The sequence below is a fragment of the Cervus elaphus genome, chromosome 20 (genome assembly GCF_910594005.1).
Source record: "Cervus elaphus chromosome 20, mCerEla1.1, whole genome shotgun sequence".
NCBI lineage: Eukaryota > Metazoa > Chordata > Mammalia > Artiodactyla > Cervidae > Cervus > Cervus elaphus.
In genome coordinates, this window is record NC_057834.1 from 120,913,421 (window position 1) to 120,938,062 (window position 24,642).

Consider the following 24,642-nt stretch of genomic DNA (forward strand, 5'->3'; position numbering starts at 1 on the left):
TCCACCAGCTCGTTTTTTTTCAAGGATTAACGATTGATTGGCTGTCCTGAGGGAGGGCTTGAGGTGAGGGGCGGAGCTAACTAAACCCCGCCCCAAACTCCCCTGCCCGGCGGGGCGGGCGTTTCAGTCGCTCGCGGCCAGGGAGCCTAGAGGCGCTCCCAGCTGCCCTCTTTACCTCTCCGGCCGGATCATCCTCCTGACCCCGCTGAACAAGCGGGGGGAGCGACCCCGTCTGCGGGGTCATGGCAGTAGCCTCCTCGACCTCCGCCGCCGCTGACCCCGCCGAGTCGCCGGCTTCTGTGAGAGGGACCCCCACCGCCTCCGCAGGCTAAGAGCCGCTGCCGCCTCCGAGCAGTGAGGGCTACTATGCTCCCTCTTTGCCTCCGCCTCCCCTTCCCGCCCGCGCAGGCACCCCTCTCGCTGCTCAGTCCCGCCTCAGGTAACGCCAAGAGAGCGCGTGGGGCACGAACCCAGGGCACCCGGCCCGCGCGCGCGGCTGCTACCCGCCTGGGCTCCAGAGCATTGGTGCTCGGGTGTTTTAGCACTGGCAGAACTCCTTCGCTTCCCGGAGGCCCTTCTCTCAGCGGCTGGGGACACTCCTCGGCCCCTTCCCCTACTCTTTTCACTTCCCTCAGGGTCCCGGGACAGCTCCCTCTCTCCCCCCTCCCCCCTCCCCCCGCGCCTTCTCTGCCCTCTTCAGAGGCCCGGAACCCGTGAGAAGTTCGTTCATAAATGGGACCCGGTCCCCGACTCCTCTCAGGCACTTTTCCCATTTTAGAGACAGGACTCCTTCGTTTCCTCGGAGAACTCCAGTGTCTGAGACCTTAAGCTTCACCCTGTCGGCTCGGACGGAGATCTGGACTCAAACTTTTTTCAGACATAATCTTCCCTCATCCATTTCTACCCTTGAAAGACACTTTCTTCCCCTCAGGCACTACTAGCTCCTTTTCAGCCCTTCCCTGTCATCCCTCTTATCCCAATCTCTCCTTTTCCCTTCTCTGCCTTTTATCCTTCACTTTGAACAATCTGGACTAAGCCAGTATTCAGATTTAGCTAGAAGTGAAACCGGGTTTGTCGAATTTAAAAATAAAAACCTGTCAGTTTATCCCTCTGGGGGCGGGGGGTACTTGCTAAATAGTTTGGACTTTATTCCGTAGGTGTGGGGAGCTTTTAAAGCTTTTGTAAGCAGGAGTTTGGTATGGTTGATTATCTCTGGTGAAAATAGGGAGGAAGAATTCAAAGTGAAGAATTGGAGGCAGACAGCCTCGGTAGTTTGGAAAGTAATGTGCTAATCCAGGTCAGAGGAGAGTGAAGAGAATGGCATGCAATTCCATGTGCTCTCAAAACAAAGTGGAGAGAATTAGTGGGAGATTTCTAATGTGACTGATGGGATGGATCGATAATATTAATTGAAACAGAGAATAAAGGAGCAGTTATGAGAGAAAGTAATGAATTTGGTTTTGGACAAGTTTAGCTTGATGTGTTTTTCAGATATTATTGTGGGTAGCTGGAAATTTGGGTCTGAAAGTTGGGAGAAAGTGTGGAACTGTATACATATATTTGAGGGTCAACTAAGAATATATGCAGGATATTTGAAGCCTTAGTATGGATGGTAATGCTGAAAGAAGAGAAGACAAAGGCTGTGGACCAGGAAGAATATCATTGTTTGTAGGGCAGTAGACACTGAGAAAGAGAGGTTAAAAGAATGGGACAAGAACTAGAACAGAGTGGCATTATGATAGAGGCCAAAGGAAGAAAGGATCTCAAGAAGGGAGAGGATGACTATCAGTGTATGATATCAGTATAGTGAGAATTAGGAAGAAACCACTGAATTTAATAATTAGGAGATCACTTGTTTTCTTTGAAAGACACTTTAGATAGCTTGATGTTGGGAATGATGGATGGCAGTAATCAGATCATGATGGATTGAGGAACAAATGTGGAACAGTGAGTAAAATTCCTTGTTCAACAACTGTGGTTGTGAAGGAAAACTGATAGTAGTGAAACACCTTTGTTGAGGTTATTCTATGTGTTGCGTATCATAGAGATGCTTTAAAGATCACAACAGCCTTGTTTCATATCAGCAGTATCCCTCTTTTATAGATGGGAAGGCTATAGGCAAGAATTTGAAAAAAGTCTGTCTAGTTCTGAAACCTGTGTTCTTTCCACTATGGCACATGTGTGTTTTTCTTAGTATGAGTGAAACAGTTTTGTAGGTTGAAGGGAAATTTTATTTATAAGGGGAAATTTTAATATGTTGAGCATTTCATTTTTTGACATCACAAGAATAGACATTAAATATGGATACTGATGTGGTTGGAGGGAAAGAAGGTGAGCGAGTTTAAAGATGGTCTTATTTTCTTGATGTGCTCGGTTATCTGTGGAGAAGTCAATTATCTTTAAAGACTGAAGGAACTATGGTGAGTTTCTGGCTTGAGTTTTATGGCCTTGGAAATCTTGAATGGAAAATGAAAGAGGAATGGATTAAGGATTAAACAAACAAAAAATTGCTAACCACATGTAAGTCCAGTAATATAATAATGGGGCCTAGCACCATGGATTTTACACTTCTTCAGCAGCCTGAGCATGAGGGCCAAAAAGATGATTGGGTGGATCCAGAAGTGGAATTTACAAGAAAGAAAGATAAAATGGAGAGTAACTTTACATTGCTAATGATAGTGTGGGAGATGTGATGGACTTTGGGGGTCCAAGCTGGGGCTATAAGAAATAAAACGTTCATTGGGGCTAGTGTACTTGGAGAATAAGGAGACAATCAGAAAGTGGTTGAAGACTAGGTTTTGTAAGAAATACAAAATGAGAAAGCTGTGAGTTCAATATAAATATAGTTTCAAGGTAAAAACTAAAAGCAATATGTAACTGTCTCAGTGCTGTTGAAGGGGAATAGAGATTATTGAACTAGTGGGAGGATAAGGGACTATGACAAATATTATGTCATCAATATGGATGTCATAGTTGCTCACTATGAAGCAGGAAGTTGAACAGAGGAGATACTGGGTCCTATATGTGGGGCTGCTCATAATTAAGGGACCCAAAATTGAGTTGGACATTCCTTGTCACTTGTTCAAAAGCAGTACTAGGTGGTACAAGTACTTGTGTGCTTGTGTGTGAATTAATGTTGAGATCCTCAGATACTTGATACACTGGATGTATGATGTATTCTCTCATACAGATAAATATATTTGGGATGGTGGTCTCAAACAGTCTTTTGTAATTTGGAATATATTAGGCCTGGCATGCTGTAGTCCATGGGGTCGCAAAGAATTAGACACGACTGAGCGACTGAACTCAGGCCTGTTTAGTTCTGTTTAAAAGTGTGTATGTTGAGAAGCTAGGCTAGGACTCTCCAACCCATTATCCCCAATAACATTTTGTACTTAGGTTATTTGTAAAAACAAAGTTACACATTTTCATATTTATATGTACTCATCCTCCGGCTTATTTAGAGTAGAAAGCTGACTTGCCTTAATGATTCTTTCTCAGTGTGAAAGTTTTTACGAATAAAATTTCTGTGTCGTACATTTCATTTTTCTGCAAAATGAATGTTGTATTGGAATTTGAAACCTATGATAAGGGCTTTTATGAGAATTTCATCTTTCAGGAAATGAAAGGCAATTATTACATTGAATAGTGTAGGTGATGGTGAATATTTTAGACTCACATTGTTATATATATTTTCCAAGTCATCATATGGAGATGACTTCAGTGTGGTCACACTGGTGTTACTTTTGTTGAGGGAGTGGTTGTTTCAGAGAAAAACTTGTGATAATTTTTATTTTAAAAAACTTCATCATCATCATTATTATTTTATGGCCACACCATGTGGCATATGGGATTTTACTTCCCTTTACAGTGGAAATGCAGAGTCTTAATCACTGGACCACCAGGGAAGTCTCACTTGTGACTATTTTTTTAAATGTTTGGTTGCACTGGGTCTTTTTTATGTTTGCGTGGGCTTTCTCTAGTTGCCATGATTGGGGGCTACTCTTCTTGTGGTGCTCGGACTTCTTGCAGTGGCTTCTCTTGTGGTGGATCACAGGCACTAGGCACACAGACTTCAGTAGTTGTAGTGCGTGGGCTTAGTTCCTAGACCTGGGATTGAATCTGTGCCCCCTGCGTTGACTCGCAGATTCTTATCCACTGTACCACCTGGGGAGTCCTGTGATCATTTTAAAATCTTACATTCTTGAAAATTTCAGAAAGACAGTGTGACAAAATTGTAATCCACTCTGTTATGATTAACTGTATGATTGTAGGCGAAGTTTTTATGCTCTGAGCTATTTTTAAAAATTAATTTTTGAAAAGGTAATACATTCAAATAGTTAGTTGCCCATTTATATATTTTATATAAGCAGTGAAAATCTCACTCCTATGCCTATTCCTCCCATGCTCCCTTCCTGACTGCTTTTACTAGTTTCTTTACATTTTTTGAGACTTTCTTTAGGCAGATGCTTACAAATATGAATATGTAATCTATTTTTTTCTACTTTTCATGCAAAAGTTAGCCCGTGGTCCCCACTGTTCTGTACCTTCAAACTGTTACCCCTAAACTACTTTTTCACTTAATATATCTTAGAGATCTTTCCAGTTCAGTACATAGTTTCTGCTTTTTTAATTTTTAAATTTTTAAAATTTAATTTATTTTTACAGTTTTTACTCTTACCCTTTGTTTATTTTTTAGCCACATCTCACACCTTGCAGGATCTCAGTTCCTCAACCAGGGATTGAACCTGGGACATGGCAGTTAAAGCCCGGATTCCTAATCACTAGGTCACTGGAGAACTCCTGCTTTTTAAAAAAATTTTTTTTGCATAGTATTTCATTGAATGGATGTATCATATTAGTTCCTTATTGTGTTGATTCTAGTCTTGATATTATAAGTAGTTCTATAATGGAGACCCTTGAACATATGCATGCCACCTTACATGTGTGGAAGGCCATTTGTGGGATAACTTTGTAGAAAGTGGGATTTCTAAGTCAAATGATGTATGCTTTTATAACTATGAAATGTATTGTCGAATTGCTTTCCTTTGGGGTTGCTCCAAAATGTATGTTGCCTGTTCACTCACCAACATTAACTGTATCACAGCTAATACTTACATGGTGCTTCCTGTGTACCAGATAATAAGTGCTTTATATACATTAGTTCATTTCATCTTAATAACATCCTTTGAGTTAGGTACAATTATTATCTCCATTTTTCAGAAGAATACTTAATGAGTAGAAAATTTAAATGCCTTGCCCAAATCACACAGCTACTGTGGCAGAAACTCAAACTAAGTACTCTGGCTCTAGGATCAGTGTTATCAGTATTATGTTTTGCTGTTATCAGACTTGAATTTTTGCCAGTCTGATAGAGAAAAATGATACCTCAGAGTAGTTTTAGGTTTTAAAATATTATGTTATTAAGATCAAGGATTTTTTTATATTGTTTGATCACTCATATTTCCATTTCTGTAAACTGTGTGTTTAAATTCTTTACCTATTTTTCTCTTGAGTCATAGATCTCTTTCATACTGTAAGTCTCTTTCTCTTGATTTATAATATATGTGTATTTATATATATATATATGGGCTTGCCTGGTGGCTCAGACAGTAAAGAATCTGCCTACAATGCGGGAGACATGGATTCGATCCCTGGGTTGGGAAATTCCCTGGAGAAGGAAATGGCTACCCAATCCAGTATTCTTGCCTGGAGGATTCCATGGACAGAGGCTACAGTCTCTGGGGTCCGAAGACTCGGACACGAGTGAGCGACTAACACTATGTGTACTATGTTTTGTGTATCATATATATGTATGATAAGATGATAAAATACATTTATTTTTGTCTGGAGTATTGCAGATATTTTCCCATTTTGACAGTTGTCTTCTGACTTCTTTTATTCCTATGCAGAACTTTTAGATGTTTATGTACACAAACTTATCAGTTCTTTCTTTTATGACTTTTGGTTTTGAGTCATAGTTAGAAAGATCTTCTTCATCTTAACCCTTAGTTTTTTAGTCTATCCAATGGGAACAAGAAAACAGAATTGTTGTAAAGGTCAAAGTGCTTAGTGAACTGTAAACTGTAAATCATTCTACAGATGAAATATGATGTTTGTTAATTTGTCTTCTGAACAAATTATATGGAGGATGTCACCTCTTCTGCATTGAATGGAATGTGCTTAGTTGCTCAGTCATGTCCGATTCTTTGCACCCTTTTGGACTATAGCCCATCAGGCTACTCTGTCCATGGGATTTTTCAGGCAAGAATACTGGAATGGGTTACCATTTCCTCCTCCAATTAAATGGAATAGGATGGCAATTTTTTTTTTTTTTCTGCAGTGTGGGAAACTAGGATGGTATTGATCTTGTGGTCAGTGTTTTTCTTGGACAGTTTGCCTGGTATTTTTTTTTTCAAAGGTAGGCCCTGTGGAAATCATGAAGTATTTTTGCGTACTTAATCTTGTTTTTTGTATTAGGTATAATTGGAATCTGACTAAAAGGTCTTAAAAATTGTTTTGCTTTTGCATTAGCTATGTTCACAAATTTGCACATTATTTACTTTGGGTATTATATTCTTACTGATTGGTAGGTATTTGTAATTTGGGAGGACCTTTCACTTTGTATGTGTGTGAGATTATAAAATTAATGCATGTTCATTAAGAAGGAATTGGGAAATAGAGATGATTTTAAATTATTCAGATCTTCCCCAAATTCAAAGACTCTCAGGATTCTTTTTGTGTATGTGTCTATATTGTCATCACTAGCTCTCTATGGCTTGGCATAGTGCCTGGCCCTTAAGGTGCTAAATAAATATTTGTTGACTGAATGAACGAATGGATGAATATGTTTTTACATACCAGGTTTGAAATTTAAATGACATATAATTATTTATTTTAGTTTATTTCCACTCTAAATTTTTATTCATACAATAATATTAAAATTTGTATGCCATACTCATTTGGAGGTGAGTAAGTTCAAGTCTAAGTCCTCATGGAGCTCATAGTCCAGTGAAAGAGATAGATAAGCAGCCATTAAAATACCGTATGATAACTATTATAACAGAGCTTAGTGCCAGGCATTATCAAAACATAGCAGAGATTGAAGAGTCAGAGAACACTTCCATATGAGATGATCCCCAGAGAGCCACATAGAAGAGGTCAAGAAAAACACGCCAGGGAGAAGGAATATTCCTTCTAGGCACTGAAGTATGGGTAGGGCAATACAAGTAGTTCTCTATGTTTGTAGCAGATTGTGTCTGTGGGTAAAGGAATATAGATAGATGAGGCTGGAGATATGGGCAGGGGCCAAATAAGAAAGAGCCTTTGTGTCACACATGAAAAATTCTTAGATTTACTCATTTTGGAGAGTAAATTGGGAGAGGTGTAAGAGTGAAGTTAGGAAGACCGAGAAGATGTTGAACACAATAGCTGGAATGAGGTGAACATCATTTAAGCCGAGTTAGGAGGGGAAAGCTACACTTGAAAGGAGGGTTAAGTCTGGGGTATAACAATTAGGCCAGTTTTAGTAGAGCAAAGTCTTTGAATGCCAAGCTAAGAAATTTTATTTTTTAAAAATTTTTTATTTTATTTATTTTTTTAAAGAAATTTTATATGCAACTGATGTCATTGAATTTTTTTTAACCGTCATAAATGTTGAATTTTTTTAGCTGTCATGTGTTGTGTGAACTGTTACAGATTGCAGTTTGCTTCCTTTTCAGTTTAGTCGCTCAGTCATGTCCAACTCTTTGCGACCCCATGAACTGCAGCTCGCCAGACCTCCCTGTCTGTCACCAGCTCCCGGAGTCCACCCAAACCCATGTCCATCGAGTCGGTGATGCCATCCAACCATCTCATCCTCTGTCATTCCCTTCTCCTCCTGCCTTCAGTCTTTCCCAGCATCAGGGTCTTTTCAAATGAGTCAGCTCTTCACATCAGGTGGCCAGAGTATTGGAGTTTTGGCTTCAACATCATTCCATCCAATGAACACCCAGGACTGATCTCCTTTAGAATGGACTGGTTGGATCTCCTTGCAGTCCAAGGGACTCTCAAGAGTCTTCTCCAACACCATAGTTCAAAAGCATCAATTCTTCTGTGCTCAGCTTTCTTTATAGTCCAACTCTCACGTCCATACATGACCACTGGAAAAGCCATAGCCTTGACTAGACAGACCTTTGTTGACAAAGTAATGTCTCTGCTTTTTAATATGCTGTTTAGGTTGGTCATAAGTTTCCTTCCAAGGAGTAAGCATCTTTTAATTTCATGGCTGCAATCACTATCTGCAGTGATTTTGGAGCCCAGAAAAATAAAGTCAACCACTGTTTCCACGGTTTCCCCATCTATTTGCCATGAAGTGATGGGACCAGATGCCATGATCTTAGTTTTCTGAATGTTGAGCTTTAAGCCAACTTTTTCACTCTCCTCTTTCACTTTCATCAAGAGGCTCTTTAGTTCTTCTTCACTTTCTGCCATAAGGGTGGTGTCATCTGCATATCTGAGGTTATTGATATTTCTCCCGGCAATCTTGATTCTAGCTTGTGCTTCCTCCAGCCCAGCATTTCTCATGATGTACACTGCATAGAAGTTAAATAAGCAGGGTGACAATATACAGCCTTGATGTACTCCTTTTCCTATTTGGAACCAGTTCATTGTTCCATGTCCAGTTCTAACTGTTGCTTCCTGACCTGCATACAGATTTCTCAAAAGGCAGGTCAGGTGGTCTGGTATTCCCATCTCTTTCAGAATTTTCCACAGTTTATTGTGATCCACACAGTCAAAGGCTTTGGCATAGTCAATAAAGCAGAAATAGATGTTTTTCTGGAACTCTCTTGCTTTTTCGGTGATCCAGTGGATGTTGGCAATTTGATCTCTGGTTCCTCTGCCTTTTCTAAAACCAGCTTGAACATCTGGAAGTTCACGGTTCACATATTGTTGAAGCCTGGCTTGGAGAATTTTGAGCATTACTTTACTAGCGCGTGAGACGAGTGCAATTGTGTGGTAGTTTGAGCATTCTTTGGCATTGCCTTTCTTTGGGATTGGAATGCAGACTGACCTTTTCCAGTCCTGTGGCCAGTGCTGAGTTTTCCAATTTGCTGGCATATTGAGTGTAGCACTTTCACAGCATCATCTTTTAGGATTTGAAATAGCTCAACTGGAATTCCATTACCTCCACTAGCTTTGTTTGTAGTGATGCTTCCTAAGGCCCACTTGACTTCACATTCTAGGATGCCTGGCTCTAGGTGAGTGATCACACCATGGTGATTATCTGGGTTGTGAAGATCTTTTTTGTATAGTTCTTCTGTGTATTCTTGCCATCTCGTCTTAATATCTTCTGCTTCTGTTAGGTCCCTACCATTTCTGTCCTTTATTGAGCCCATCTTTGCATAAAATGTTCCCTTGGTGTCTCTAATTTTCTTGAAGAGATCTCTAGTCTTTCCCATTCTATTGTTTTCCTCTATTTCTTTGCATTGATCACTGAGGAAGGCTTTCTTATCTCTCCTTGCTGTTCTTTGGAACTCTTCATTCAAATGGGTATATTTTTCCTTTTCTCCTTTGCTTTTGGCTTCTCTTCTTTTCACAGCTATTTGTAAGGCCTCCTCAGACAGCCATTTTGCTTTTTTGCATTTCTTTTTCTTGGGGATGGTCTTGATCCCTGTCTCCTGTACAGTGTCACAAACCTCTGTCCATAGTTCATCAGGCACTCTGTCTATCAGATCTAATCCCTTAAGTCTATTTGTCACTTCCACTGTATAATCATAAGGGATTTGATTTTGGTCATACCTGAATGGTCTAGTGGTTTTCCCCACTTTCTTCAATGCTTCCTTCTTGCTAGTCTGAAATGATGTTGAAATCTTTTATGCCTGTGAAATCATAGAAATGTTATCAAAATTGTATCTAAACAAATGAAATTTCAGATTGGAATATGACCCTTTATTTGGAAAGTGTACACACACACACCCAGAATGAAGACCCATGAAAATAGGCATTGTTTGCAAAAATTGGAACGATACAGAGAAGATTAGCATGGCCCCTGCAGCAAGGATGACACGCAAATTCGTGAAGCATTGGGCTTCCCTGGCGGCTCAGATGGTAAAGCGTCTGTCTGCAGTGCGGGAGACCTAGGTTTTATCCCTCGGTTGGGAAGATTCCCTCGAGAAGGAAATGGCAGCCCACTCCAGTACTCTTGCCTGGAAAATCCCATGGACTGAGGAGCCTGGTAGGCTACAGTCCATGGGGTCGCAAAGAGTTGGAAACGACTGAGTGACTTCACAATAGTTACCCAGTGGTTAGGACTGCTCTTTCACTGCAGGGCACTCTGTTTGATCTTTGGTGGGGGAAGCTGCATGGCTTGGTCAAAAAAACCCTCCCCAAACAAACCATAAAAACCCTGCAAAAGTCCTCTTAAAGCTCCATAATTACATTAAAGAATACATTTTTATTTTTGAACTGGAATTTTTTTCCTGCATTTAAATCAGAAAGAAAATATTTTAAGGAAGCAAATTCCTATCAGAAAGTAGAAGAAATGCCAGGTAGTGTGCTGTAGTTGGGCTTCCCAGGTGGCTCAGTGGGTGAAGAATCTGCCTGAAATGCAGGAGATGCAGGTTGATCCCTGGATTGGGAAGAGCCCCTGGAGGAGGGCATGGCAATCCACTCCAGTATTCTTGCCTGCATAATCTCATGGACAGAGAAACCTGGTGGGCCGCAGAGTCGAACATGACTGAAACAACTGAGCATGCATGCATGCATGCTGTCGTTAATATGAACTTAACTGAATTACTACATCTTTTATATTTGTATTTCTGTACGCTCATAATTGAGTGTTTTCAGAGACTCGGGTTCATTATACATTGATTGTGAAATTATTTGAATTTTGCTATATTTATTATCAATATAGCATTATAGATAGTTTAGAGTAAGAGTAAAGAATAAGTCATACATTTCCACCCAAAACAACGCTATCACTTTGGTATAATTCCTTTTTTTCCAGTGCATAATTTTATATAATTACCGATTATTCCGTTTTTGTATTTTTGCCTTTCCCTCTTCCCATTTAACATATGTTGTAAATTTCATCTCATGTCATTTAAGCTCCGGATGAAAGGATGATTTTTAGTTCTAACGTTTTAATCTAAATTTTTAAAAGCAAAATTAATGCAAGATAATTGTGAAAAAAAAAAACAAAAACTGAACAGAAATGATTCTTGCATAATCATCTCCTCCAGCAATATGACAGTTTAATATATGAATGCCTCTAAATTGTTTTCTGGATATAAATTAATGTTTACTATTATATTAAAAAAATAAAAATAAAATTGCACTATACATTTTGTTTTACTTCCCTAGTGGCTCAGATGGTAAAGCGTCTGCCTACAATGTGGGAGACCTGGATTCAATCCCTGGGTCGGGAAGAACTCTGGAGAAGGTAATGACAACCCACTCCAGTATTCTTGCCTGGAAAATCCCATGGATGGAGGAACCTGGTAGGCTACAGTCCATGGGGTCACAAACAGTTGGACATGACTGAGTGACTTCACTTCACTTCACTTCATGGTCACTGGACAGTGAAACTTGAACATCTCCCCATGTTAGTATATATAGAACTTATCTCATTCTTTGAATGACTATATAATACATTATTTGGATATACTACAGTTTATTTAACCTACCCTATTGATGGATATTTGGATTGGCTCCAGTTTTTTTTTTGTTTGTTTGTTACTGACAGCATGTAAGTTAATACATTCTTGTATATATATATTTTATGTGCTGATAGTTAAGTGTCACTTTTAATGGCTGTAAAGTATTCCCTTTAGTAGAAATGATACATTTGAGAAAGAAATAAGATTGAATAAAAAATATTTTTGGTGAATATTTTTTGACAGTACTTCATATTACTAATTTTGTTTTGCCTTTGACGTAAAAAAAAAAAAAAAAATTTGATTTTTCCTTTGACGTCAACTTTGTGATGTAAACTGTAGAAGAGCTTGCCCTAACCCAGGAGCCTAACTTCCTCTTTTCTCTTGATTGCTTTTTTCCTCAGTCTCTTTTTTTTTTTTAAATTTTTTTTTCCCCCAGTCTCTTAAATAGCCTTCTAACTCAAAAGAAGAGGTGAGTTGTCTAACTGACCTAAGTGGTCTTCTTAAATTCAAATAGGAAAAGTTATCAGGAAATTCCCTGGCAGTTCAGTGGTTAGGACTCTGTGCTCTCACTGCCAAGGGCCCCGCTTCAGTTCCTGGTGGTGAACGAAGATCCCACAAGCTGAGTGGCCAAAAAAAAAAGAGAAATAAAATTTATCAAACTAGAGATTATTCTGGAAATTCATACATCCTCTTAGTACTTCAGCATGTCAGCTTATTTGAATAGGATCCAATATGAGTTTATCCTGTGTCAAACTTCATGTTCCAGCATACAAAATTTTAGATACGTTTGGGGTACTTAGAAGATGAGCCTCTTGCCTGTCATGCACTGCATGTTTGTGGGGAACCTGGTGCTAAACCGTTCGTAGACGACTTGCTTCTGGGTTGGGATTTTGTGGGTAGCAGAGCAGCTCTCTCACTGCCATCTATTGAAAGTCAGTCCACGACACAAGAGTTTGAAAAAAATAAAAGAAATAAAAAAAGAGAGAAAATCAGAAGGAATTTCCTGGCAGTCCAGGGGTTAGAACTCCACACTCTTATTGCTGAGGGCCCAGGTTCAGTCCCTGGTCAGGGAACTAAAATACCACAAGCCATGTGGAGCGGCCAAAAAAAAAAAAAGATTTGGAAACAAAGCTTTTTATATCCAAATTACAGGTTATGGGAAATAATAGTCCTCAATTCTCTCCTAGTTAGATTATATATGTAATATCATGTACATTTTTTGCTATTGTGTTTTAGAGGGGCTTTGTTGGTTTGGAGGGTAATTAAGGCTAAACTTTAAAGAAGGTAACCAAGAAGCTCTTGTTGCCCTGTTCCATAGGAGACCTGAAAGGCTTGTGTGTATCTGCCCTGGAGAAAACTTGGTAACTGAAAAGGTATCATAAAGAAGAAAACCAGACTTAATTTGTTATATACTTGAAGTATCCAGAACTAGGATTAAGATTGGGGTTGGAGAGAGAGAGGAAAGGGAACTAATTTTTGTTGAATGCTTACTATGTGTTAGGACCTTGCCTTGTGCTTCATATATGCATTTAAAAAATTTTAATATTTATTTAGTGGTGCTGGGTCTTAGCTGCGGTATGCAGGATCTTTAGTTGCAGCATGCAAATTCTTAGTTATGGCATGTGGGAACTAGTTCCCTATCCAGGGATTGAACATATGTCCCCTGCATCAGGAGCTCGAAGTCTTAGCCACTGGACCACCAGGGAAGTCCCTTCATATATGCATTTTTAGAATTCCTTAGTATGTTCTCATTTAATTTGCATAACAACTCAGTGAAATATAGTTAATATTTATCTTTAATTTATAAATTAGAGGAGAAGTTAATATACCTAAGATCATTCACCTGCTAAGTTAGAGTCAGAATTTTTTAAACTTGTTTTGGTTTGGTCACATACATATGTTTTAAATAATATGTAACAATAAGAGAAATGTCAGTAACCTCAGATATGCAGATGACACCACCCTTATGGCAGAAAGTGAAGAGGAGCTAAAAAGCCTCTTGATGAAAGTGAAAGAGGAGAGTGAAAATGTTGGCTTAAAGCTCAATATTCAGAAAACTAAGATCATGGCATCTGGTCCCATCACCTCATGGGAAATAGATGGGGAAACCGTGGAAACAGTGTCAGACTTTATTTTATTGGGCTCCAAAATCACTGTAGATGATGATTGCAGCCATGAAATTAAAAGACACTCCTTAGAAGGAAAGTTATGACCAACCTAGACGGCATATTAAAAAGCAGAGACATTACTTTGTCAACAAAGGTCTGTCTAGTCAAGGCTATGGCTTTTCCAGTGGTCATGTATGGGTGTGAGAGTTGGACTGTGAAGAAAGCTGAGCGCCGAAGAATTGATGCTTTTGAATTGTGGTGTTGGAGAAGACTTTTGAGAGTCCCTTGGACTGCAAGGAGATCCAACCAGTCCATCCTAAAGGAGATCAGTCCTGGGTATTCATTGGAAGGACTGATACTGAAGCTGAAACTCCAATACTTTGGCCACCTTGTGGGAAGAGTTGACTCATTGGAAAAGACCCTGATGCTGGGAGGGATTGGGGGCAGGAGGAGAAGGGAATGACAGAGGATGAGATGGTTGGATGACATCACTGGCTCGATGGACATGAGTTTGAGTAAACTCTGGGAGTCGGTGATGGACAGGGAGGCCTGGCTAGCTGCGATTCATGGGGTCTCAAAGAGTCAGAGACGACTGAGCAACTGAACTGAACAATATGTTATTTTAGAAAAATTGTCCCCCCCGATCCCCGCTCTCATTTCATGAGATTTTATCTATCTTTACATGCTTTTTCAATCTCAGTATCTTTACTATCACTGGGTCTTTTTTGAATTATCTAGCACAGTTTCTTCTCTTTCCTCTTAGCTGTTTTATTTTATTTTTTAAGTTAATTTTTATTAGATTATAGTGGATTTACAATATTATGTTAGTTGTTACAGTGTGGTGTTAGTTTCTGCTGTACATGAAAGTGAATCAGTAATACACATGCATATAATCACTCTTTTTTAGAGTCTTTTCCCATTTAGGCCATTATAGAATTTTGAGTAGAGGTCCCTGTGCTGTACATTAGGTTCTTTATTAGTTTCTAAGGTGTTTTAGAAAGCACATTTTTGAATATGTATATGGTACTTTATTATAAGTTTTATTCTAAGCAATAAGAAGTCATTCACACAACATAAGACCATTTGGTTTTTCCATTTCTGTTGTTGGTGTTTGTGAGCTCTGTGCTTCATTCATTTGCTTGATTTTCTTTTAATAATCAACAAAAAAGTTTATCATTGTATGTTTCTGAAGCCTTTTTTGTTTTTGTTATTATCATGATAAAAATATAACAAACACCCATTTACCTATCACCACTATCTTAACAATTATTAACATTTTGTAAAATTTGCTACGTCTTTTTTTTTCTGATGTATTTTAGCACAAATATAGACATGATATTTCACTTCTATTTCTGTGTGTATCTCCAAAAATAGGTCTTATATAATCTTAATATCATTATCACAGTTAACAAGTTAATAATAACTTTCTGTTAACAGCTAATAGTAGTCCTTATTAAAAATTCCCCAGTTGTCTTTTATACCTAGTTTAATTCTCCTTCAGAGTTAGAATTTGAATATCGTGGTGTGCTTTTTCTTTCTTTCTTTCCTTTTTAAAAAATATCTATTTAACTGTGCCAGGCCTTGGTTGTGGCATGTGGGCTCTAGTTTCCTGACCAGGGATCGAACCTGTGCGCCCTGCATTGGGAGCTCAGAGTCTTAACCATTAGATCCCCAGGGAAGTCTCCACACCATGCTTTTTCTCTGCTTTTCTTTCCTTGGGGGGGAAAAAACTTTGTAACAATCAAAACTTTCCAATAGTAGAACAGGCTGATGAAGGAATTAGTGAGATCAAAGAGAGCTGACTAGTGGTAGTGTTTCAGTAGGCTGAGCTAACTCTGGCCTCTGTAGTGTCCAATCCAGTGAACACTTTTCTTCATTTTGTTTGACTGGTTTGTGACTTTTGATATGTTTGTCATTCCCATCTTTGGCCTGTGTGACATGCTTCCTTTTGGTTTTATTCTTACCTGTTGTTTCTTTTCGTCCTGTATGTGTTGATGGTCCCTTGACCTCTTATCTAATCTCAGCTAAGGAGGCAGGAATGAGACTGGGCTTTGGAACATAGTAGCAACTCAGTAAATGGTTACCTCTGACTCATTTTTCTACTTTGGGAAACTTTGGTAATATCGGTAGGTGCTAAGTCAATGAACATTTTGAAGTTGTTTCCATTGTCCTGGTTATTGTAAATAGTGCTGCTGTGAACATTGAGGTGCATGTATCTTTTTGAATTATAGTTTTCTCTGGATATATGCCCAGGAGTGAGATGGCAGGATCACTGGGTAGTTCTATTTTTAATCTTTTAAGGAACCTCCATACTGTTCTCCGTAGTGGTTGTATCAGTTTGAATGCCCACAAACAGCGTGGGAGGGTTCCCTGTCTCCACAACCGCTATAGCGTTTGTTGTTTGCAGACTGTTTTTTGACTATGCTGCATGGTATGCCAGATCTTAGTGACCCTGACAGGGATTGAATCAGTGCCCCCTGCATTGGAAGCTCAGGGTCTTAATCATCGGACTACCAGGGAAGTCCCTATTTATAGACTTTTTGTTGATGACCATTTTGACCTGGGTGAAGTGATACCTCATTGTAGTTTTGATTTGCATTTCTTTGATCATGAGTGATGCTGAGCATCTTTTCATATGCTTGTTGGCCATCTATATGTCTTCTTCGGAGAAATGTCTGTTTAGATATTCTGCCCGTTTTCTTTTTTTTGGCAAGGTGGGGTTGGTGGTGTGGGACATGTGTGATCCTCCCTGATCAGCTGAACCCATGCCCCTGAAAAGGAAGCATGGAGTCTTAACCACTGGACCACCAGGGAAGTTTCCTGCCCATTTTCTGGTTGAGTTGTTTGTTTTTCTGTTATTGAATTATATGAGATGTTTGTATATTTTGGAAATTAAGCCCTTGTTGGTTGCATTGTTTGCAAATATTTTATCTCGGTTCGTAGGTTGTGTTTCTGTTTTGTTTATGGTTTCCTTTTGCTGTGCAAAAGCTTATAAGTTTGATTAGGTCCCATTTGTTTACTTTGCTTTTATTTCTATTAGCTTGGGAGACTGATCTAAGAACATTGGTATGATTTATTTTATGTCAGAGAATGTTTTGCCCATGTTCTCATCTAGGAATTTAATTGTGTCATGTCTTATATTTAAGTCTTTATACCATTTTGAGTTTATTTTTGTGCATGGTGTGATAGAGTGTCCTAACTTCACTGATTTTTATGTGGATGACCAACTTTCTTAACATCAGTTGCTGAAGAGACTATCTTTTCTCCGTTGTATATTCTTGCCTTCTTTGTTGGTTAATTAACTGAAAGTGTGTGGGTTTATTTCTGGGCTGTCTATTCTGTTCCACTAATCATAGGTCTGATTTTGTGCCAGTACCTTACTGTTTTGATTACTGTAGCTTTGCAGCATTGTCTGACATCTGGGAGGGTTATGCCTCCTCCTTTATTCTTTTTCCTCAGGATTGCTTTGACTATTCTGGCTCTTTTGAGGATCCATTAAATTTTAGGATTATTCTAGGTCTGTGAAAAATGTCATGGGTAATTTGATAGGAGTTGCATTAAATCTATAGATTGCTATGGGTTTTTCGTTTATCTTTTAATTTCATTTTATTAAAAAATTTTTTTGACTGTACCATATGGCTTGAGGGATTTTAGTTCCCCAACCAGGGATTGAACCTGGGCTATAGCAGTGAAAGCATCAAGTCATAACCAGTGGAACCCAGGGAATTCCTATTCTGTTCATCTTTAAAAAAAAAAAAAAATGTTTTTTTTATGGCTTCACTGGGACTTTGTTGCTGTGCATGAGCTTTCCCTAGTTGCAGTAAGTTGGGGCTACTCTTTAGTTGCAGTGCATGGACTTACCATTGCAGTGGCTTCTCCTATTGCAGAGCATGAGCTACGACACAGGCTTCAGTAGTTGCAGCATATGGGCTCTAGAGCACAGGCTCAGTAGTTGTGGCACACAGGCTTAGTTGCCCCGTGGCATGTAGAATCTTCTTGGATCAGGGATGAACATGTGTCTCTTGCATTGGCAGGCAGATTTTTAACCAATGGACCACCAGGAAAGTCCTTGTTCCCCTTTTTAAAATCATATATTTCCTTTCCTACTTCTTCGCCCTCAAGTAAGAACAATAAGTATTAAGCCCTCCTTACTTTTAGCCTGTCACTAACAATTATTACGCTATATTGTGCTTACTGATTTACACGTGTTTTCCTGGGAGACTAAGCTCCTGGAGGGGTGGGGTCATGCTTTATTCAGTTTTCTGTGTCCTTGCAGAGATGTAATAGTATAGTATTAATGACATAGGCTCTGGATTTGAATTTCTGGCTCTACCACATCTTGGCTCTAAGAACTTGGGCAAGTTAAGGAATTCATGTCATGTCTTTGTTTCCACATTTGTAGAACAGAGATAATAATACAGTTGACCCTTGAACAATATGAGTTTGAGCTGCGTGGGTCCACTTATATGCATTTTTTTTTCAATAGTAAATACGATGGTACTACATGATCTGAGACTGGTTGGATGTGGAGGAACTTGAGGACCATGTATATATATGTTTAACTGCATCGAGGGTCAGAGTTCCTAACCCTCACCACTGTTCAAGGATCAACTGTAGTATTTGTTTTATAGGACTGATATGGATATTAAATATAAAGCACTTGGAAGAATATCTGGATTATAGTAAATGCTCTTGTAAATATTATAGCACATACTACCATAATGCCCTGTACCTAGTGGGGACCCAACATTTGATTTTTTTAATAGAGGGGATTGTTGAATTGGCTGAAAGATTGGACTCCATTCAGTTCAGTCGCTCAGTTGTGTCCGACTCTTTGCGACCCCATGGACTGCAGCATGCCAGGCTTCCCTGTCCTTCAACTCGCGGAGCTTGCTCAAACTCGTGTCCGTCAAGTCGGTGATGCCATGCGACCATCTCATTCTCTGTCGACCCTTCTCCTCCTGCCTGTTTCATGTCATGACCTAGGGCCTGGTGGATTGTAGTTACAACAGCATATAATATGCTTATCCAAAAGAGACAATACAGTTTTAAGAACTGGCTTTTTGATCTGTCTGGCAGTAATATATGCCATTGTGTATACTCATGACTAATTAAATAGGGGATGCCAGTTTTTATGTTAGATTGCTTTTGGTTTGAATGGAAACTGCAACTCATTATTTCACAGCAGGATGGCAAGTTCAGCAGTATTGCTTTTATTTTTAATTAGGCAGTCATCCTGAAATGTGTCTGTATTTGCTATGTTGGTCCATAGAAAGGATAGCAACTGAGTAGACTTGTGATATAGATTTGCCATGTGGTTGGTCTTGATATACAGCTAATGTACTTATCAGTTTTCCAACTGGAAAATGGCCAGTTTTCTGGGCTCCATCTTACTCATGATGACTCCTTCATTTATTTTGAATTAGTTAGGGAATTTTTATGATGATAGAAAGAAAAGAAAGTATAATTAGGATAGCAGGACATTATGTTTGCATTCTTTTTCTGCTTTTTATACCCAGGGTATAAAAGTTTCAGAAATCTTTTTTTACTCACTTTGTGGAACTTCATTACCAACTGTGTGCACACAATTCCATTTTTGGATGGATGTTGAAGATTATGGTTGCTGGCTGACACTTGGCCTTATCCAGTTACCTGATGGTTGATGGTTCAGTGTGTTACAGGATTTTATTTGCATCTGCGTTGTTGTGAAGTTTCATCTGCTTCATTTCTGTGGAATGAAAGGGTAAGAAACAACTAATACTGTACTTTAGAATAGAAACAAAGGACTGATTGGGAGTTTGCATATCTTTCCTGTCAGCTTGGCCTCTGTTCTTTAAATAGTCTGCTTAAGCCAATGCTAATTTTTATGCCTGTGGAATGCGGTTAAATGACTGAAGGCTTTTGCTCCAGAGGCTAGTGGAGCTCTTGTCTGTATATTCTTTAGTCTCTGTTAAATTAGGGTGGGGAACAGTAGTATCTTTGTACCTAGCTAATAAACAGTTTTTTACAGAAATTTAGCTATTTTTCTGGAGGAGACATGTCGTAGTGGAAGTATTTGGTTTTAGAACTCTGAATTTGAATACAGTCTGTCACTGATGGTGGTGGTGTAGTCCCCAAGTTGTGCCTGACTCTTGTGACCCCATGGACGATAGCCAACCAGGTTCTTCTGTCCATGGGATTTCCCAGGCAAGAATACTGGAGTGGGTTGCCATTTTCTTCTGCAGGGGATATTGCTGACTCAGGGATGGAACCCGGGTCTCCTGCATTGCAGGCCATCTCTTGCATTGCAGGCAGTCTCTTGCATTGCAGGCAGATTCTTTTACCAGCTGAGCCACATTTATTTGAATTTAATTTCTCAGTGTTGTAATTTCTTTCTTTTTAAAATGGAGATGATAATACCTATCTTGCAGAGTTGTCATAAAGCTTCAGTTCAGTTCAGTTGCTCAGTCGTGTCCGACTCTTTGTGACGCCATGGACTGCAGCACGCCAGGCTTCCCTGTCCATCACCAACTCCCGGAGCTTACTCAGACTCATGTCCATTGAGCCGGTGATGCCATCCAATCATCTCATCCTCTGTCATCCCCTTCTCCTGTTGCCCTCCATCTTTCCCAGCATCAGGGTCTTTTCAAATGAGTCAGTTCTTTGCATCAGGTGGCCCAAGTATTGGAGTTTCAGCTTGAGCATCAGTCCTTCCAATGAATATTCAGGACTGATTTCCTTTAGGATGGACTGGTTGAATCTCCTTGCTGTCCAGGAGACTCTCAAGAGTCATAAAGCTTAGAGATAGCAAATGCAAAAATGCTTGGTAGAATCCATGACCTATGGTAAATGGTGGTTGTGGTTATTATTTCCAGAAGCATTGTGGATGAGTGTATGGTCTACTTGGGAGTCCTAAGAAAGTTTCTTAATTCTCTGGAAAATGATTTGTGAAATTCCTACTTTGGAAAGATGAAATATATCTTACAATATTTAGTTCACTGACTTTTTTATTTTTTTATTTTATTTATTTATTTTTTACTGACTTTTTTATTGACAGCTTTTTCAATTAGTTTCTTCAATAAAAGCTTTTACTTGTACTTTCTTTGTGAAAAAGAAATCAATCCCAAGATAAGTGAAAATTAGCCTTTGAAAAGACAAACCTGCTTATGGGAAAGGGGAAAAGTTCTGAACTTCCCAGTTTATAAATATTGAAGTTGAGAACACACTACAAAATTCTTTGTGTGCTTGTAAGCACATGATTTTGGCATTTTTGAAAGAGTGCTGAAGGCTGTTTCCTAGTTTAAGAACAAAACTGATTAAGCTTTTCTCACACAGTGCTTCTTAACGGGGGCACTGTTGGCATTTAGGGCAAGACAGTTCTTTGTTGTGCAGGACTGCTGTGTGCATTGTAGGACATTTAGCTTCCCTGGCCCTGCCCACTAAAATGCCAAAAGTGCCCACCCCACACCCCCGACACTGTGACAATAGCTCCTCCCTGAGAAGAGCCTCCTTCCCCCAGAATTTTCACATGCCCTTATTGGAGAACCACTGGGACTCACGCTCGGATATATTTAGTGAAACAGCTCACAGTATCATCAGCTTCCATTTAGGAATTGCAAGTTTTTACAAGCTAAAAATTAATTATTCTTGATCATCAGTGTGTCGTCTCCTGAATCACATAGCCTCGATAGCAAGAGTAACTGTAGTTGTTTTTTCTCTTCTACCCAAAATGTGTACTTTAAAGGGCACCATTAACATCAAAAGGTAATATTCCATAAATGACACCGAGAGATAATCCGGAGTCTGAAAATAGCATAGAATCTCACACATTTCAAAGAATGTATTGTCTCATTTTTAAATTAGTCATTTTCAGATTTTAAAAAACAGCATATGGTTTTAGAGTCTGTTCATACACACCTTTGCTGTCTTTTATGGCTGAATTAAAATTCATCAGATTACATTGAAAGCTATTTGTAACTTGGTTGGTTTCATTTAAAATGTGGTCATTCAGTATGTTGGCCAGGGGAGCAGAAGGCATGGTTTGGAGGTTTTTCCATGCTCAGCACTTCTCCAAAATGGATTAATAAAGTTCTTACTCCCATAAGCGGACTGTACTTTTTCCCACTTACTTCCCTCAACTGTCTAGTAGTTAGTATTGCTTTACCATATAATAAGGGCTCTACAACTAAATATCAGTGTTTTTCATGAGTGTTTTTATATTTTGAGTTTGTGGATTTGAATAAGGAAAGCTATCCAGAAATTCTCCCAGTGCTTTTGATTTTTTAGCTTAAAATATAAATGTTCCTTGAACCAAGAACTATAGTTGAACTGTTGCAGAATAAAAGTTTAAGAATCGTGAGACTTGGCTTGCACATTGGGATGCTATTTATTTGCCAAATTGTTGTCAGTTTTTTTGGCCTGAGCACACTGCATAGCTGTTGTATTGGCAAAACAAAACAAAACAAAACCAAAACAACTTAAAAAATTTTTTTATTAGAAAAGTTAAATGTAGAAAAAAGTACAATATACAATCACCCAGTATTAACAAATATTAGTTAGTGAAAACTGTGGAAAATTCTTAAAGAAATGGGAATATCAGATTACCTTACCTGTCTCCTGAGAAACATGTATGCAGGTCAGGAAGCAACAGTTAGAACTAGACATGGGACAATGGACTGGCTGAAAATCGGGAAAGGTGTCACCCTGCTCATTTAACTTATATGTAGAGCACATCATGTGAAATGCCAGGCTGGATGAGTCATAAGCTGGAATCAAGACTGCTGGGAGAAATAGCAACAACCTCAGATATGCAGGTTATAACCACTCTAATGGCAGAAAATGAAAGGAAACTAAAGAGCCTCTTGATGAAGGTGAAAGAGGAGAGTGAAAAAGCTGGCTTAAAACTCAACATTAAAAAAACTAACATCATAGCAGCCAATCCATCAGATCATGGCAAATAGAAGAGGGAAAAGTGGGAAGCAGTGACTTGGACTTAGACTCTAAAATCACTGAGGACAGTGATGGTAGCCATGAAATTAAAAGACACTTGCTCTTTGAAAGGAAAGCTATGACAAACTTAGTGTATTAAAAAGCAGAGACATCACTGTGCCAACAAAGGTGCATATAGTCAAAGCTATGTTTTTTTCCCCATGTATGAATGTTAGAGATGGGCCATAAAGAAGGCTGAGCACCAGAGAATTGATGCTTTTGAATTGTGCTGGTGAAGACTTTTGAGAGTCCTTTGGACAGCAAAGAGATCAAACCAGTCAATCCTTAAGGAAATGAGCCCTTAATATTCATTGCAAGGGCTGATGCTGAAGTTGAAAGTTCCAATACTTTGGCTACCTGATGTGAAGAACTGACTCAGTAGAAAAGACTCTGATGCTGGGAAAGATTGAAGGCAGGAGGAGAAGGGGACGGCAGAGGATGAGATAGGTGGATGCTATCACTGACTCCATGGACATGATGGAACAAGCTGCCGGAGTTGGTGATGGACAGGGGAGCCTGGCATGCTGCAGTCCTTGGGGTCCCAAAGAGTCCGACACGACTGAGCAACTGGACTGAACTGACTCAATGAATATGAATTTAAGCAAACTCTGGGAGATAGTGAGTGCTGCAATCTATAGGGGGGTGCAAAGAGTCAGACACGACTTAGCAACTGAACAACAATAGCAGCAAGTTAGTGAAAAAAATAATAAAATCAGCAAACATATAATTTTATATTTGTTTTGATATTTTAATAAAAGTGAACAATACATTATTGCTATAATACAAGTCTCCTTTTTTCCCTTCCGTATTTCATTTTTCTTCTTTGCCACCAAGGCAACTACTACGATGAATTTAGTGACTGGCTTTCTACTTCTTACTTTTAGACATTTACTATAAATATGTATCTTTAAATAATAATGTAAAGAAGAACTATACAAAAAAAGATCTTAATGACCCAGATAACTATGATGGTGTAGTCACTTACCTAGAGCCAGGCATCCTGGAATGTGAAGTCAAAGGGACTTTAGGAAGCATCACTACAAACAAACCTAGTGAAGGTGATGGAATTCCAGTTGGCTATTTCAAATCCTAAAAGATGATGCTGTTAAAGTGCTGCACTCAATATGCCAGCAAATTTAGAAAACTCAGCAGTGGCCACAGGACTGGAAAAGGTCAGTTTTCATTCCAGTCCTAAAGAAGGGCACTGTCAAAGAATGTTCAAACTACTACACAACTGCACTCATTTTACATGCTAGCAAGGTCATGCTCAAAATCCTCCAAACTAGGCTTCAGCAGTCTGTGAACTGAGAACTTTTAGATATACAAGTTGGATTTAGAAAAGGTAGAGGAACCTGAGACCAAATTGCCAACATCTGTTGGATCATAGAGAAAGCAAGAGAATTCCAGAAAAACATCTACTTCTGCCTCATTGACTACGCCAAAGCCTTTGACTGTGTGGATCATAACAAAACTGGAAAATTATGAAAGAGATGGGAATACCAGACCACCTTACCTGCTTCCTGAGAAATCTGTATGCAGGTCAAGAAGCGACAGTTAGAACATAATATGAAACAACAGACTGGTTCAAAATTGGGAGAGGAGTGCTTCAAGGCTGTATATTATTACCCTGTTTATTTAACTTATATGCAGAGTACATCATGCAGAATGCTGGGCTGGGTGAAGCACAGCTGGAATCAAGATTGCTGGGAGAAATATCAATAACTTCAGAGATGCAGATGACACCACCCTTATGGCAGAAAGCAAAGAGGAACTAAAGAGCCTCTTGATGAAAGTGAAAGAGGAGAGTGAAAATGCTGGCTTAAAACTCAACTTTCAAAAAATGAAGATCATGGCATCCAGTCTCGTCACTTCATGGCATATAGATGGGGAAACAATGGAAACAATGAAAGACTTTATTTTCTTGGGCT

At 39.1% G+C, this 24,642-nt stretch overlaps 1 protein-coding gene and 1 non-coding gene across 3 annotated transcripts in view; both read left to right on the forward strand.

The window, feature by feature from the left end:
* The first annotated feature begins 108 nt into the window (after window positions 1-108).
* TESK2 (testis associated actin remodelling kinase 2) overlaps window positions 109-24,642 on the forward strand; it is a 134,140-nt gene continuing 109,606 nt past the window's right edge. For both annotated transcript variants that reach the window (XM_043875984.1, XM_043875985.1), the window contains exon 1: window positions 109-439. The gene's annotated coding sequence lies outside the window, so the exon portion shown is untranslated. The remainder of the gene's footprint in view (window positions 440-24,642) is intronic.
* LOC122678492 lies at window positions 9,972-10,076 on the forward strand. Its single transcript, XR_006336161.1, has one exon. It is a non-coding gene; the product is annotated as a U6 spliceosomal RNA (small nuclear RNA).